The sequence below is a fragment of the Chrysemys picta genome, chromosome 5 (genome assembly GCF_011386835.1).
Source record: "Chrysemys picta bellii isolate R12L10 chromosome 5, ASM1138683v2, whole genome shotgun sequence".
NCBI classification, from domain to species: Eukaryota; Metazoa; Chordata; order Testudines; family Emydidae; genus Chrysemys; species Chrysemys picta.
Window position 1 is genome coordinate 44,074,669 of NC_088795.1, and position 16,457 is coordinate 44,091,125.

The 16,457-nt window shown below is 49.4% G+C and overlaps 1 long non-coding RNA gene across 3 annotated transcripts; it reads left to right on the forward strand.

Moving 5' to 3' along the window:
- Window positions 1-5,729: 5,729 nt before the first annotated feature.
- LOC135983617 (uncharacterized) lies at window positions 5,730-15,900 on the forward strand. Of its 3 annotated transcripts, none has more exons than XR_010601339.1 (4): window positions 5,730-6,134; window positions 7,689-7,784; window positions 8,955-9,068; window positions 13,494-15,900. It is a non-coding gene; the product is annotated as an uncharacterized LOC135983617 (long non-coding RNA). The 3 variants fall into 3 exon arrangements; XR_010601340.1 differs by lacking the exon at window positions 5,730-6,134 and having other exon boundaries at window positions 7,563-7,784; window positions 13,494-14,142; window positions 14,509-15,896; XR_010601338.1 differs by lacking the exon at window positions 5,730-6,134 and having other exon boundaries at window positions 7,563-7,784; window positions 13,494-15,899.
- Window positions 15,901-16,457: the final 557 nt, after the last annotated feature.

Genomic DNA, 16,457 nt, shown 5'->3' on the forward strand with positions numbered 1-16,457 from the left:
ATCAAATAAATCAGGAGGAGTGTACCCATAGCACTCAGTACTCGGTGAATTCTGGGTTGCATACTTTTTGTTAAGTCAGTGGTTCTCAAACTTTTGTGCTGGTGACCCCTTTCACATAGCAAGCCTCTGAGTGCGAGCCCCCTTATAAATTAAAAAATCTTTTTTATATATTTAACACCATTATAAATGCTGGATGCAAAGCGGGGTTTGGGGTGGAGGCTGACAGCTTGCAACCCCCTATGTAATAACCTTGCGACCCCCTGAGGGATCCCGACCCCTAGTTTGAGAACCCCTGTGTTAAGGGTTGCTTTGGCTCCCTCATTTCCCTTGAATATAGGTGGCTCAAACCTCTCCTCCTGATATTGCATAGAATGTAGCCTAATAGATTTTTGTTACAACTTTCTTCCTAATTTGAGGTAGACCTAAAATATATTCTAGTGTCATCTTCTCTTTTGCCGACAGACTAAACATATCAATATATAAGCAATATTACCAGTTTTCTGAAAACAATGGCTAGATATGAAGGATTATGACATGTCTTTTTAATTTTTTAAATTGAAATTGTCCAGTAGTATTGGAGTTCTTACTTAGCAAAATTCTGATTGAAATCAATGGGAGTTTTTTCTGAATAGTAGCTGCAAGAGCAGTGGCAAATAGAGCTCTGGAATGTCAGTGATCCAATGAAGTTTCAATTGGCTGCATCGGACTCTGTTTCATTTCATGCCACTTCCTTTGACAGTTGTACAAATTATGAGGATAAAGATTTTCCAAAGAGGATTCTCCTTTTCCCAGCAAAGTTATTTGCAATGATGAGCTCCCTCAAACTATCACTTTTTTGGGTGATTTTTGGAAGTAGCATTTTATTTGTGTAGGATTTCTTGTGTTATAGCTTGGTAATAGAAGAATTAAGAAGAGTTTATATTTATAGGGATCTTTCTAGCTCATGAAAAGAGAACGATATTTGGAGACTTTTTCCCCACCAACATGGAATAAATAAACCGTATATGCTCGTTCATAAGCCGAATTTTTTTAGTAAAAAAGGGAAGCACCAGAGACGGGGGTCGGCTTATGAACGGGTATAGAGAGGGAGAGGTGGGACACAGCCCCTCTCCCCAACAGAGGGCGCAAGGAGATGCAACACAGCCAGCAGAGACAGAAGGGAAGAGGTGGGGCCAGAGTCTCTCCACTTCTGGCCATGCTGCTCTCCCTCAAGCTGCGCTGCAGCTCCAGGGCTGGCAGGCTGCAGCCATGCCACTCAGCCCCACCCACCAGAGCAGGCTGTGGCCGCGCCGCCCGGGCGTTGGAGCACACTGCGGCCACGCTGCCCGGCCCAGCTCGCTGGAACATGCTGCAGCCGCGCTGCCCGGTCTGGCCCGCCGGAGCAGGCTGTGGCTGCGCTGCCCAGCCTGCCAGAGCAGCTCCAGACAGGTCAGAGACATCCTCCCCTGGCCCTCCCCAGATAAGGTGTGAAGGGATGAGATGGGGAGCGTGTCGGGGTCCCGGGCTAGGGGTGGTCATGTAGGGGGTGGTCACAGGGGTTACTCCCCTGACTCCCAGCTTCTCCCCCCAAAAAAATGTCCCCACTAGTTGCTGTCCCGGCCCATCAGGGTAAGCAGCTGGCGCGCCGGGACACTTTGTTTACTTAGGTTTACCTCCGTGCATGCGGATGCGAGGTAAACAAACCATCTCGGACCACCAGCAGCTTATCCTGATGGCCCGGGAGCCAAAGTTTGCTGACCCCTGAATTATAGGGTCGGCTTATGAATGGGTTATAAATTTTTTCCATTTTTACTTATCCATCTTGGGGGGGCCGACTTATAAACGAACCTGCTTATGATCGAGTATATACAGAACATATATGGAGAAATTGCACATTGGACAAAATCATTTGTGATGGGGCAAGGCCAGATGGCTATAGGAAAGTAGTGAGAAACAGGTATGTTAGCCCCAGGCTAAATAAATCCCTGTTACCATGGTAACCAAATGGCAGTTGCTCCAGGTTAATCAAGACCCCTGGGGCCAATTAAGATCTTTCCAGAAAGCAGTGGAGACAGCTAGGTTGATTGGGACACCTGAAGCCAATCAGGGGCTGGCTGAAACTAGTTAAAAGCCTCCCAGTTATGCAGGGAGGTGTGCATGTCAGGAGCTATGGGAGGAAGTTGTGCTGTTGGAGAAACTGAGCAGTACACACCATATCAGGCACAAGGAAGGAGGAAGGAAGGAGGCCCTGAGATAAGGGTGAAGTGGAGCTTGAGGAAGTGGGGGCTGCTGGGGGGAAGTAGCCCAGGGAATTGTACACATCCTGTATCTAAAAGATCAGCTACCATAGCTGATACTATTAGGGTCCCTGGGCTGGAGCCCAGAGTAGAGGGTGGGCCCGGGTTCCCCCCTGATTAATCACTGAGACTGAGAGACAACAGTGACTGTGCAAGGGAGGATAGCTTCTCCTCACCTCCCTCGCTGGCTCATTGGGCTGTAACCCCTGCCTCTAGAGAGAGAGAAGGGCTATGTGGAGGGTCCCAGTGAGCCTCTGAGGCTAGCAAAATCTGCCAGGAAACGTGGGACCCACGAAGACAAGGACAGAGCTTTGTCACACATTCTAAAGAAATGTCACTTGGTAGGACAACAGTGGGCAGAAAACATTTAAGGGAAACAAAGTATCAAATTGGTCCAAAGATTTTGTCATAATTAGGAAAGGGGGAAAATAGCATAAGAGGTACTTCTTACCATGGGAACTATTATATGGCTGCACTGAATCTTTTTTTCTGAGTTTTGCTCTTTTACAAATTTCACTTCTTTATGGTAAATCAAAACAATGCACTAAGAATATATAAAATTGTTGGGGAATGATTTTTAAAATCCATCTTCCTTTTTTTCTGCCTGCAACTTTGTGGGGACAAATCATTGGGCTGCAATTGTGCTCTGATAATTTGTGGATGGAATTGATGTCATTTAGATGTCAAAGTACCTGATAAGGTTAGCAAATAACAATTAAGGCATCTGCAATTTTTATTTGCCCTCTACAAAAGAGAAGGTATGAACAGAAAGGCAGATCAAGGCCCCATTGCAAATCAAAACCTTGTTGATCACTCTTATCTTACATTCAAAGATTTTCCCATGAAAACAAAAGAACTAGCTTAATTTAAGCCCAGTGCAGTGGGTGCTGTGAGAGTTCCTCCTCCAATCTGTACCAGTTCAGTACTCCCTCCTAAACTGCATGAGTACTACTACTTCAGGGCTGAACCTCTCCAGCAAACAGGATCCAATCCTACAAGGTGGGGAATTCTGAACTCCAGGTCCTGGCAGGATCAGGCCCAGGATGTCTGGTTTTCTGATGTGGACAAATCTCCACAAAGGGACTAGAATGAGACAGTCATACTCATTCAATTATGGCCCGAACTGAAGCCGGCAGGCTACTTGTATTATCTCACTGTGCTATCTAACCCCGATGAATCTTCTTTTAAAATTCTCAGAGGCTCTATTTTTCAATCTCTTTCCAAGTCTGTTTGTACTGATTCATTCTTCCTTAAAAATGAATGGGTACAAAAGTAAGCTGTCTCACTCATGGCAGTTATTAATTTCTATTTTCTGTTGTCTGCTTTAGAAGCACATGCGGTAGCAGCTAAGGTTAGCCACAGTGTTGTCTTGATGAAAGTAGTAATATGAAGCTGAAGCACAGTATTAATACTCCGATTCAGTAGTAACCCTGTCACAGATAGTATAGCCAATACAGCCTACACGCTAGTTCTGTATAGGTTAGAAACTACCTCTTTTCGTTATGCCTGTTTTACTGCTGTCAGCTCTTATGCAGTCTGCCTGAGGTCAACTGCATGAGATGAAGAGAGGGTTTTTTTCATCACTCTATGTAATAATTTGGGGACATTTCAACCCATCAGAATGCAGGATTTCCACTGGAATCATTTTATAATGGCCAAAGGTTGCCACTTGGGAGATTCAGTTGTTTTGAAATGCTTTCTTTCTAATTAATGCAATGGATTTTATTGAGAAAGCTTCTCATCTCTCTCTAGCACTTTTTTTGATAGTTTAGAAGTGGTTATGATACCTTCACTGCACAAAAAGAGGCTTTTTTGTAAAGGTGCAAACATAAGGAATATCATCGTGTACAGCAGCGCCTGCTAAGCACTGAGTTTTGTCTTGCAGAGTCCCATTCAGACAAGCTTTAAAAAAAGGTAATCTTTAAGCAATATGCCATCATTAAATGTTCAAGGTGAGGACAATATGCAAAGGGGATGGATAGAAAACTACTACCTCTAGGCAGGGGGGATGAAACTGGAGCGTGGTTGTGTGTGACATAATTCCTCCCTCCATCTCTCAGAGAACAGCCAATAAATTAATGTTAACCCTATCAACATTAACTTACATCAGTTTTCCCCACAGTGATGGGTACATTCTCTTCCCCTACATGGGAAGGTTGGGGCTAGGATGGCAGGGAGGAAGTTGAAGGAACTGTTCTGGCAGGCATGCAGAGGCTGAGAACCAGTACAGAGGGTCAAGGCAATCTGTGAATTTAAGGGACAGTACCAGCTTCTCAACTGGCAAGGTGTGCAGCCTCTGCTCCATATCCGCCATGGCCCCAGTGGAATAACCAGGAAAAAACTCAAGGAACAGAACTGATTGAGATTTTTCACATGAAAAGCTTTTTAGCTGAAAAATGTCCGTTTTCCCCCAAAATGGACTTTTAAAAAGATGTTTATTGACATTTTTTAATGTGATAACATTTTCATGTTATATTTTTCCAATATGTTTATCAAAATCATCTATAAGAATTATTGTTCATTGAAAAACCAGGTTTCAAGTAAGAACCTGATTTTTAGTAAAGACACATCAAAATTTCAATGGCAATTTTGTAGGTGATTCCAATACAATTTTTGATAAAAAAATATTGATTTTAAAATGTCATGGAACATTTTTTTGGGGGGGGGGATTTAAATGTTTTCATAAAATTGTTTTTTTTTTTTTTTTACATTTTTTGACCAGCTCTGTACATGAATCACTAATAAACTGTAAAGGGGAAAATAGAGACAGGTATTTTTATTATTATTTCCCTTTATTGTTTCTAGAAGAAAAGCAAATTTCTCCTGTGTAATCAGCATCATGCTACTGCCTCAATCATTCTTTGATATCACAATCCAATTCTGTAATACTGAAATCACTCCAGTGGGCATGAATTGGTAATGCATGATAACCAAAAATGTTTCAAAAGTCTGGCATAAAGGAGTCATCATCTTTTACACACATATAGCAAGGTATTGAAAAAATCAACAGTAATAGAGGAGGAAAATCAGAACAAGTACCTGTTCAGTGTAAAAAGGTTTGTTTTATACATTTAAGTTTGTGTTAGTGGGGCAGTGATTCTTTTATGCTCCAATTAAAATCAAAACCCATCTCCCACTCTGTTTCAGTCTTTTTTTATTTAAAGGAAACCATGACACCACTTTTGCACCATTTTATCTTCTTGCTAAAATGTTTTCCCCATAAGTATGAAATCTTATGCCAGGGCCAAATTCAACCTTGGGGTGCGGGGGAATTAAAGTTATTGGCATCTACACAAGTGAATCCAAGAGTTGCTTTAAATCAAAGAATATAGCCCAAAATACTTTCAGTGCTGATTGACTAAACATAGTACCTGGTATTTGGAACCCAGACAATATTAGAGTAGATAGTTGACCTCTGCACCAGAGTGCATCCGACTGCATTTGATGCATATTTCTGTTTATTCACAATGTGGCAGTTCTGGAAATGCTGGTTGGCTGGAAGGCCCTGGCACATTCTGAGAATAGCATACTTGTTAAGAAGGCACTATTGATTTGGCCATGTTCCAGCGGCTTTGACCTTTTATTTTTCACCCCATTCATTTATTTTTTCTTTTTATTTCCTGACAAGTTGAAGATACTCTTATGAATTTTCTAAAACTGTATATAACAGCCACTGACCACAAAAAAAATTGCAGTCAATAGAGTTTATTACTCGGGGGACATCAGACTGCTTCCAGATAAGTAAACTGAAAATAACAGACAACATGCTCTACGGCTTCATAGGAGGCTGGAATACAAAGCTGCACAATATTATCACCAAAAAGAACATGAGGAACAGAGCAGAGACAGCAAAAATAGGTAGGAAATCTGAACTTTTACCATTTCACTGCTTTGCATCATTCTAAATTCTGACATACTAAGTTGAATTATAAACTTGGACCAATAATACATATACACACACAAAGAAGCTCACCAATTGAGTAAATTTCAGATACTGGCAACTAAACCATGTACTTTTAATGATGTTGTAAACCAGCATTTGGGGAAAGATGATGGGATATAGACTGAAAGCGGGACTCAGTAGTTCTTCTGTAGTCTCTCTTTCACTCATACACATGCATGCACACACACACAAACACACACACACTAAGGTAACATCAGCAATGCAAATCAAAGCCTTGATGAAGAAGCCAATCAGACACAGTTGCTGTAGGAGAGACAAGGTAGGTGAGGTAATATCTTTTATTAGATCAACTTCTGTTGGTGAGAAAGAAAAGCTTAGTAGCTACATTGAGCTCTTCCTCAGGTCTTGGAAAAGTACTCAGAGTGTCACAGCTAAATACAAAGTCAAACAGATAGTTTAGCATAAGGAGTTAGCATATGTTTTAAGGGACCATTCCAGGTGATGTGGCCTGTTAAAACCCTTGCAGTTATAGGACAAAAAAAAAGGGGGGGGAGGTTAGTGTTATAGATTGTCATAATAAGTCATAAATTCAGTGTCTTTATTAAGAGCATGATTTCTAGTGTTTAGCAAAGTTATTAATTTAATTAGGGTTACCATATTTTGTGCCTCCAAATGGAGGACACTCCACGGCCCCGCCCCCAGCCCCGCCCAACCCCGCCCCCTCCCCAAAGTCTCCGCCCCCTCCCCTGCTTCCCGCGAATATTTGATTCGCGGGAAGCCTGAAGCAGGTAAGGGGGGTGTGGGGGGAGGAGGCGCGGCCCAGGCTGGCCCCCCGGCGTTTCCAGCCTGGGTCAGCTCGGGCCCTGGGGTGCCGGCCCCGGCCGACCACCCCCGGCCCGCCCAGCACTGCCGGCCCCCGGCGGCCCGGCGCACCCCCCCGGCTCCCGGCCCCCCGCGGGCCCGGCTCCCCACCGGCCCAGCTGACCGGCTCCCCGCGGGCCCGGCCGACCCGGCTCCCCGCGGGCCCGGCTCCCCGCGGGCCCGGCCGACCCGGCTCCCCGCCGGCCCGGCTCCCCGCGGGCCCGGCCGACCCGGCTCCCCGCCGGCCCGGCTCCCCGCCGGCCCGGCTGACCGGCTCCCCGCGGGCCGGCTGACCTCCCGATTTTCCCGGATATGCCCGGCTTTTGGGGATTTCCCCCCGGACGGGGATTTGAGCCCCCAAAAGCCGGACATGTCCGGGAAAATCCGGACGTATGGTAACCCTACGGGTGGGGGTGTGGGGTCTGGGAGGGATTAGGGTACAGGAGGGGATTCCGACCTGGGGCAGGGGGTTGGGGTGCCGGGTGTGAGGTCTGGGAGGGAATTTGGGTTAGGGGGGGGGTTCCAACCTGGGGCAGGGTTTCTGGGTGCGAGCTCCAGCCAGGCGGCACTTACCTCAGCCAGCTCCTGATCAATGGCACACGGGTGCTAATGCAGGCTCCTGACCCCTGGTCTCCCTCCGCTGGCAGGCTCTGAGCAAGGCCTGCGCCGAGAACATGGATGACGAGCTCTCGATCCTGCTGACAGCACCCCCCAGCACAGACAAACTCCAGCACATCTTGGAGGTGAGCAGAATGGGGAGGGGCAGCAGGGGTTTTACCTTAGCCCTGGGGACTCCTAGAAAGAAGAGACTGGAAAATCCATGTTTCTATTGGATCCTTCCGAGTATGCATTCGTGATATAAACTCACTGGGTGACCTTGGGGTAACTCACTTCCCCCTTACGGCATCAGTCTTCTCCACTATCAAATCTACACTGGGGAAGAAGGACAGAAGCCCCGACAATCACCTTCACCTCTGGGTGTCTGGTCCTGGGAGCCGAAACCAACTGGACTATCTGCCCCATCTCCTAAACTGCCCTGTCTTTCCCTCCTAGGGCCTGGTCCTTAGTGCTCAACCTGGCCCCTTCCCAGCTTGTCCCTGACCTTTAAAGGACTCTCCAAGCCCCTCCCATGCCTGCTTCCCTTGGGGTCTCTCTCCTGGCTGAGCACAGGCTGCCCTTCTATCTCTCAGCAGGCCTGGGTCCTAATCACAGGCTGCGTCTTGTCACGTGACCCCCACACTTATTCCCTTCACCCTAGGGAGCTGCATCACCTGGGCCAGGTGCAGTTGAGCTCCAACCCCTTTCCTGGCCATCTCACCGTGGGACAGGTTGAAACTGGAAACCTGTGGGTAACAGTAACTGGTTGCTCGCAAAGGTGCTGAAGACACAATGGAAGAGGAAATCCTTTGGCCTGGATTGAAATTATTCCGACTGAAAGTGAATGAGAGAAAATAGGTCCAGAGTTCTCTTCCTAGCAGCAGAAAATGTAGCGATTGATAGAGGTTCAGGTCAGAAAGGACCATTATGTGCATCTAGTCGCCCCTCCTGTATAACTCAGGGCCTAGAATGTGACCAAGTGGTTCCTTCAGCCAACCATAGCATGGGACTGAGCCAGAGCATGTCTTTTGGAACGACATCCACATGCAGGAGAGCCAGCTGGCTACCAGAAAATCTCTCTTCTGCAGTGACGTGGGGTTAAGGGACACGGGGGAAAAGACATGGAGGCTGTGACTAAACTTAGAGCAGCAAGGCCAGGAAAACCAGGGTTAGGTCCCAGGCCTGGCTATCAGATCTACTGTTTTCTATTCCTGGCTTTGGGACCATGAGCGAGTCTCTGCACCGCTGGGTGCCTCGGTTTCCCCAGCTATCAAATGGAGCTAATCAAGGTTTTGTTTGTTCTCCCCATTTTACAGGGTGGGAAACCGAGACACAGTTGGGACCTGTCTACACTACAGGTCTGTCGTGCGTTTGTAATCTGCTGACCCCCACATGTTGTTCAGAGCCTATGGACAACACAGCTCCTAAAGGTACGTTTGTTCTGTGCTTATCCCCTATGTACCAGCAGGGCTGGACAGCATTTCTCACTGTGATGTGGGGAGCAGGTCCTGGGTACTAAGGGTCTGAAGAAGCTCTCAAGGACTAATTTTTTAAAATAATTGTTATCAATGAATTGGGAGAAAACATACAATCACTGCAGATAAGATTGGGGGGTGACAAAATACAGGCAGAGTGGTAATTCCTGATGGGGAGAGGGCAGTGATACAGAGCGATCTGGCTCATTCGGCCAGCTGGACCCATTCAAAGAAAACAAGTTTGAGCAGAGCCCAATGCAAGGTCCTATGCGTGGCAACAAGGCACGCCGGCCACACCTCCAGAATGGGGACGTGTATCCAGGAAAGCAGTGACTCTGAAAAGGATTTAGGGGCCAGAGTGGAGAAGCCACTCAACATGAGCTCCCAGTGTGATGCTGTGGTGAACAGGGCTAAAGCCATCATTAGACGAAGGAGCAGAGCCGTGAGTAGGATAGGGAGGTGACACAGCAGCAGTGAGACTGCTATTGGAATACTGCCTCCAGTGTTGGTGTCCTCCTTTGAAAAAGATGGTCCTAGAAATTGGAGCTGGGGCAGCAAAGAGCCACCAAATGTTCTGAGGGCTGGAGAAAAATGCCTTCTAGTGAGCTATTGAAAGAGCTCAACCTGTTTAGCTTATCAAAAGAAGATTGAAGGGGACTTCATTGAAGTGTTGATGTGCCTTAATGGAGAGAAAATACTGGGGATTAAAGGGCTCTCTAGTCTAGCAGAGAAAGGCAGAACAAGACCCAATGGCTGGAAGGTGAAAAGAGACAAATTCCTATGACAAATAAGGCACAAATATTCAACAGCGAGGATGATTGAACACAGGAAGAAGCTACCAAGGAAAGTGGTGGATTCTCCATCTCTTGATGTCATTAATAAAGACTAGATGCCTTTCCGGAATGTGTTTGCCCCAAAAGTAGCTATTGTGATAGACAGGAGGCCTGTGATATGCAGGGGGTCAGATTAGATGCTCTAACTGTCTCTTCTGGCCATAAAGTCTACTCATTTCTGAGAAACCGAGTGTAGCATTGGGAGCAGCTTGTGATGTTTTACTGTCTAGCCGGCTTGCTTCCTAGAATGAACACTCATTGAGCGGGGTGATCCCCAGAGAGTAGCTCAAACCTCCAAAGTGTCTGCCCTGTGGCAGGACATTAACACTGCAGGGGAGGGGTGGGTGTGGCAGTGACATCACAAAGGCCTTTTGCAGGACCTCGGCCTATTGGCCAAAGGTGCAGGGGAGGTGGTGACCTCACAGAGGGATGCTGACATCAGCCAGGCAGGACAGGGGCGCAGGGCCAAGGAAACCTCAGAGACCCCTGTGGCTTTGCTTCAGCAAGTCTCCTCTCGAGATCTCTCTTTGAGGTCTGAGAGAGTATTTGGGTTCGTGTATGTGAGCACCAGGAGGAACCTCTTTTGAGTTTTCTCCTTTCTTTTTCCTGATTTCATTAGAAATCTGACGTCCCTGTTTAGAAGGTAAGAGCCTCCGAGAGGTTTGGAACCTGTTCAGTCTGCTGCATCTGGCTCCAGCTGAATTTTAGGCATGGAAAACACTAGCTTAAGGTGGCCAAATTTTATTCCCCACCTGGGATTTTGTCCCTTAGAATCTCTGGGGACATTAAGGTTTGTCCTTTTTCTTTTACCTTTTCCTCTATCCCTCCCTCCTTTCTTTTCATCTCTTACTTCTTTTGTCCTTTCCCTGTTCCCCTCCCACCACCAGGAGGGGTGTGTGTGTGTCATGGGGGTTGCTCTACAACTCCCATTGTGGGAGGTCCACCGAAAAATGTGGGGCTGAAATAGTGCTCAGACAGTGATCCCCAGCGGTGACCTGGGCCATCCTTTGGGCTCTCTGGTGAGAACCCTCATCCTCCCGCCCCTCGGTCTCTACCCTGATTGGCTGAGCAGGGGGTTATTGACAGGGAGGAGACTCAGGTCCCTGTTGTTTTCTTTTAAGACCAAGTAAATAGTCATAACCAGTCATATGTTCGACAAATTTTGCTGCGTCTCTGCAGTTCATTATTTTCTCTAACATTCCAGTTCTCCTAAAATACTTGCTGAATAATTACTATGAACTCTTGCTGGTCTGGAACTCACTTGAGAGCACTTTATTCAGGTCATTCAATGTCTGAAATTCAAGATCCGATGGTTAGTTTGAAAATCAGGGCTCTTGGGTCCTTTCCCAACTCTGCCACGGACTGGCTGTGTGACCTAAGACAAGTCAATTCTCCTTTCTCAGCCTCAGCTTCTCCCTCTTTCAAGTAGGGATAACAATCCGCCCTATTTACCTCCCGGCAGGTGGAGAATGGGGATCTATTGGAGAGTGTCACTAGGAGCAGTGCATAAGATGAGGTGTCCTATCCTGTTTACTCAGACCAGATTAGGACATAATAGAATGGCTGAAATAGTCTATTTTATTTGTATTTTATTATGTTGCAATTGTTAAAAGCAGCACCTACTTAGCTCAGACTGAAACATCTTATCTAATTTTTGAGATCTAAGTATCTCCTCTTTGTGTAGCTCAAACCTCCAAAGTGTCTGCCCTGTGGCAGGACATTAACACTGCAGGGGAGGAGTGGGTGTGGCAGTGACATCACAAAGGCCTTTTGCAGGACCTCAGCCTATTGGTCAAAGGTGCTGGGGAGGTGGTGATCTCACAGAGAGATGCTGACATCAGCCAGGCAGGACAGGGGCGCAGGGCCAGGGAAACCTCAGAGTCCCCTGTAGCTTTGCTTCAGCAAGTCTCCTTCTCGAGGTCTCTCTTTGAGGACTGAGAGAGTATTTAGGTTCATGTACATGAGCGCCAGGAGGAACCTCTTTTGAGTTTTCTCTTTTCTTTTTCCTGATTTTACTAGAAAACAGACGTCCCTGTTTAGAAGGTAAGAGCCTCCGAGAGGTTTGGAACCTGTTCAGTCTGATGCATCTGGCGCCAGCTGAATTCTAGGCATGGAAAACACTAGCTTAAGGTGGTCGAATTTTATTCCTCACCTGGGATTTTGTCCCTTAGAATCACTGGGGACATTAGGGTTTGTTCTTTTTGTTTTACCTTTTCCTCCATCCCTTCCTCCTTTCTCTTCATCTCTTAAGTCTTCTGTCCTTTCCTCTGTTCCCCTCCCACCACCAGGAGGACTCTGTGTGTGTGTCGTGGGGGGTGCTCTGCAGTGGGAACAGGGACAATTCTCCAACTTTGGGCAGTCGAGAGCCTGGGTGAGATAAGGGGCGTTAAAGCCCTTTGTGAAGGAGAAAGGGGAGTTTCACGGTGTTGAGCACCAAGGAATTCTAAACTTTGCTAAAACATCTAGTCTGCAGAAACCAGAAATGGTTGGGGCCACATTGTAACCATTGTCTTTTTTAAGCCCATTGAGGGATGTGAGTCCCACCCTTTTAGGTATCTGGGGTGCTGGGAGAAGAGAAGAGGTGCCTGTCTCCATTTTATGGCCTCAACAAACTAAGTGCTGTGCCCCAGTTCTCGTCAGAGATCCCTGAAAAAGAACGTCTTCCCATCCATTAACATACCTGGAAAGATACTGGAACCCCTTATTAAACAATCAGTTTGTCAGCACCTACAGGACAATTTGGTTCTTAGGACTAGTGAGCATGGACTTGTCAAGAACAAATCATTCCAAACCAATCCTAGCTCCTTCTTTGGCAGGGTTACGGGCCTAGTGAAGTAAACAGTAGATGTGATCCATCTTGGTGTTAATAAGGACATTCTCACAAACAAACTAGGGAGATGTGGTCTAGATGCAATTAGTATAATATGTGTGCACAGATGGTTGCAAGCCCGTACTCCAACAGCCCAGAACCAAACACTCCTTCTCCTGGGCAGTGCGCTCCGACCTCTAATGGTCAGATGCTGCTTAGCACTGTCAGAGCAGCTTTTGCTGGGGGATTCTCCCAGCACTTTCCAATAGTGGGAAAGTATGAAATCCCCATTTGACTGCTGGGGACAGAGCCTAGAGCGGGGAGCAACTTACCCAAAGTCCCACAGGTCAATAGGAAACTCAGGCGCAGGGCTGGGAGTCACTGCCCCTCCCACTCCCAGGTCACCGCCCAAGGGTGGCTCCTCTGGCAGAGGTGCGGGGAAGGGTCACTCTCTCCTGGCTGGGCTGTTCTTTTCACTCCAGTAACATTGCAACGGCTTTGGGGAGAGGCTCACTCCCAGGATCAGATACAGGAGGGGCAGCAGGGTCCAGGGAACAGGGGCTATTCCTGCCCTGCCACTGTCTGTCTGAGAAACCTTGGCCTTGTCATTCCCTGGCTCGGTGCCTCAGTTTCCATTCTCGCCAGCCTGTGCCTATTTCCCTGCAGTTTCACCTGCGTGTTGGTGCCAGTCCCATCCCCGCACTGCACAGTCTAATACCGGCTCCTCTCTCTTGCCAGCACTATGACACCTGCCGTGGAGCCAGAGCTGGAGACCCACCTCCTCCGAGCTGCCCTGCACGCCGTCTTCACCCTGGGCATGGAGAAGGACACCACCCAAGTGCAGGTAGATCATGCTAAAGTCATGGATTGAAGAGCCAGCTGTCATCCTGCCATGAGTCCTTGCTAATTGCCTGCAGTGGGATGTGAATGAGAGAGGCCAGGATATGTGTTTGGGGGTCTCACCAGTGTTTCCCAGAGACCCCACTTCCCATCCTGTGGCAGGTGTAGCCCCACTTTCCCTAACTCTGACCCATGGCTCTCCCTTGCTTTCAGGATCTGCCTAGGGTCTTGCCAGACCTCCTGGATGCCATGCTGGGGAACCTGCTGGCAGAGTCCCCAGACACCGACAGGCTCCAGTACATCTTGGAGGTGAGCCCGATGAGAGAGGTGGGGACAATTTTACCTTCACTCTTAGATCCATTTTCCAGTCTGTCCTCCTAGCCGGGCCCCAAGTGGGCATCCTTGGTCAGGGCAGTCAGTGCAATGCCTCCTTTCCCCACAGCACATTAACTACTAGATCGTGTCCACGGTGCCGCGAGAGAGAGCCAGGGCCGTTAAGAGCAGCACTGCCCTGCTCAGATTCACCATCACCCTCCCTGAGTTTGACGTAAGTGACCTCTGACCCCAGCTTCCTGACTCCAGGCGTAGGTGATCTGGCTCCGACGGGCTGTAGGATCTGCTGCTGCAGGGGCTGTGGGTTAGGAGTGTTCCTCTTGGGGAGGCAGAGTCAGAGCAGAGAGTGAGCCTGGCTTGAGTCAAGTTCTTCTTGTCCTAGTTAAGTGGTGACTCTGGGCTTTTAAGGGGACTGTGCTCCAGGTTCATGCCTCCCTGTCATCCTGGAGCAGCTGGGGAAGCAAGTCCTCATGGAGGGCCCTGCAGAGGGGCTGAGGGGAAGGAGAGTCCTGGCCCGGGGGGGACTGGGAGCTGACAGGAAAATGCTGATGGAGTCCCCTCTCCCTCTCCCGTCCATTAGAACTCAGCGGAATTCCCCAGGATGGGTCACCACATGACACAGCTAGCTCTGTCCGTCAGTGACCCAGCCAAGGACATCAGCCGGCAGGCCAGGGATGGGGTTTACCGGCTCTACCAGCTGCTGCTGCACCAGAGGAGTAAGGAACCCAGCTGGGAAATGGCACCCGCTAGAAGAGTGAGACTGGGACCCCAGCCAATTTCTCTCAGATTGACCCCGGCTGGAGGATGAGTCTCTCTATCTCTTTCTGTGTTCCACACCACGCCCTGCAATTCTGTTGGGCCGGGCACGCAGCGAGGACTCTGCCCACTGTGCAGCCACCAATGGGATTGGAAGGACACAAGCCCTGCAACCAGAAGGACAAATGTGTGTGTGTGTGTCTCTCTCCCTGTCACCTACTCCCTCCTGGGGGAAACCCAGCAGCTGATGGGGGACAAGGTGAGCAGCTGCATTAGACTCAGGAGATTGGGGCGCGGCCCAGGCCTCATTCCCATCCTGTGGCCATTCGCTGGCCTGGCACAAGAAGGCTGGTGGGGAATGAAAGGGAGAGCAGGTGCTCCTGGGAAGGGAGATGAATTCACCTCCATGAGCAGGAGCGAGCCAGCTTGTCCCCGGAGCAGCTACAGCCAGCTCTTTAGCCAGGTTAATTAATGACAAGCTTTGCCTCATCCCAGACTTATGTTCTTAGGACAGGGTGCTATCGCTCTTGGGAAGGGCAGGAGAGTCCCCCAAGTGCCCTCTGCGAGACTCTCCTGTCCCACAGGGCCGCACCCAATTCCTAGTGGTCTGGTGTCTGTGTCACCCGAGCCACCACCCAGAGTTGCTCCCATCACTGGCAGCCTGGGAGGCCAAGGACTGACGGGTGATGGCGTCTGACCAGGCAGGGCTGAGGCACATGGGCAGGGGACGCTTGCCCTGCTGCTGGCAAGGCTGGACCCGTTCTGGAGAGAACAGGAGGATTCAGTCAGCAGTAGGGTTACCATGTCTAATAAATAAAAAAAGAGGACCCTCCACCCGCCCATTTCCCACCCCTAGCCCCGCCCCAACTCCGCTCCTTCCCCGCCCTAACTCCGCCCCCTCCTCCCTCCCACTCCCAGCCATGGGGAGAGGGCTGCCACAGCGCTACCGGCTTCACGGTTTGCCGTGCAGCCCCCAGACCCTGCGCCCCCGGCCGGCACTTCCCCAGCGCAGCTGGAGCACGGGAGGGGAAGCGCCCACCCGGTAGCGCTGGCTCGTGCAGCTCGGCTCTTAAAGTCTGAGAGGGGAGGAGCGGAGCAGCTCAGCTGGAGCCCGGGAAGGGAAGTGCCTGGCCGGCGGCTCGGGGTCTGGAGGAAGGGGGGGTGCTGCCCGAAGCCAGTAGCGCTGGCTCGGGCAGCTCGGCTCTTAAAGTCTGAGAGGGGAGGAGCGGAGCAGAGCAACCGCGGGAGAGGAAGTACCCGGCCAGCATTTTCCCGGACATGTTTGGCTTTTCGGCAATTCCCCCCGGACGGGGGTTTGATTGCCGAAAAGCAGGACATGTCCGGGAAAAAACGGACGTATGGTAACCCTAGTCAGCAGGGGCTGCCGATCCGTCCCATTCACCAGGGCTGCCATCCTGAGGCTTCAGCATTACTGGCTGGGGTGACTTGGGGAAAGGTCTCAACCTCCCCACATCCCACTTCACTGCTGCCAGAATCCCTCCTGCCCCCCCCCCCCCGCTACAGTCCCCTCCCTACCCAACCTGCATGGGGCTGGAGGAGAGGGGTCTGAGAACTTGAGCTGTGGATTGGAGGTGGAACAGCTGTCAGGGGCACTGAGGGGGAAGTGGCAGGAGCTCCCCGTACAAGGAAGGGGGTTGCCACTGGAGGTCACTAGGAAGGACAACAAGACTCCATCCTGGGGGTCAGGAGGGGAAATCCATCCCTCAGAGGTGGGCAGAGGCTGGGTGGAAATGCTGCTGGTTCCAGGGGCCG